Raw genomic sequence first — 577 nt, forward strand, 5'->3', positions numbered from 1 at the left:
AAATTCTCTAAATAGCCTTGAGACTGGACCCTACAGGAGTTAAGCCAAGCTTAACAGAAATAACAAGCATATACCTAACAAAAAATCCCCAGGATTCATCCTGGATTCATATTAATTAACCATTTCACACACTGAAGATGGAAAAGTAAAATGTTTGTTATGTATCACAATGAGTAGCCTTAAATTACAAGCAGCACTGCATAGGGTTGCAGAGACACTGCAGTAAATCAAGGCAGCTTGATGTCATAAAACCTCAGAGGTATATTTATAGTCTTGCTCAAAGTTTCTCTTTTTACAAGGTAAATTGCATGAATCCTGTGAGATAGTTCTTCTTTAATTTAAAATAATAGATATTTGAGATTGGGGGAGAAAAAAATCCAAACGTTAAATCATGCAGTCAATGCCAATATCAGCATGAGATTGCTTTCTGCAATATTTCCTCCAGAGTTTGGACTCCAGTTCTAGGTCCCTCACTGTTTCCTTGTAACGATTATTGTTCAGAATAATAGAACTCACATTTGGAAAATACTCTTCTGGAATTCTCTTGACTGCTTTCTTTTCACTGCTTCATGCCTGA

This window comes from Falco punctatus, assembly GCF_963210335.1.
Source record: "Falco punctatus genome assembly, chromosome: 3".
NCBI classification, from domain to species: Eukaryota; Metazoa; Chordata; class Aves; order Falconiformes; family Falconidae; genus Falco; species Falco punctatus.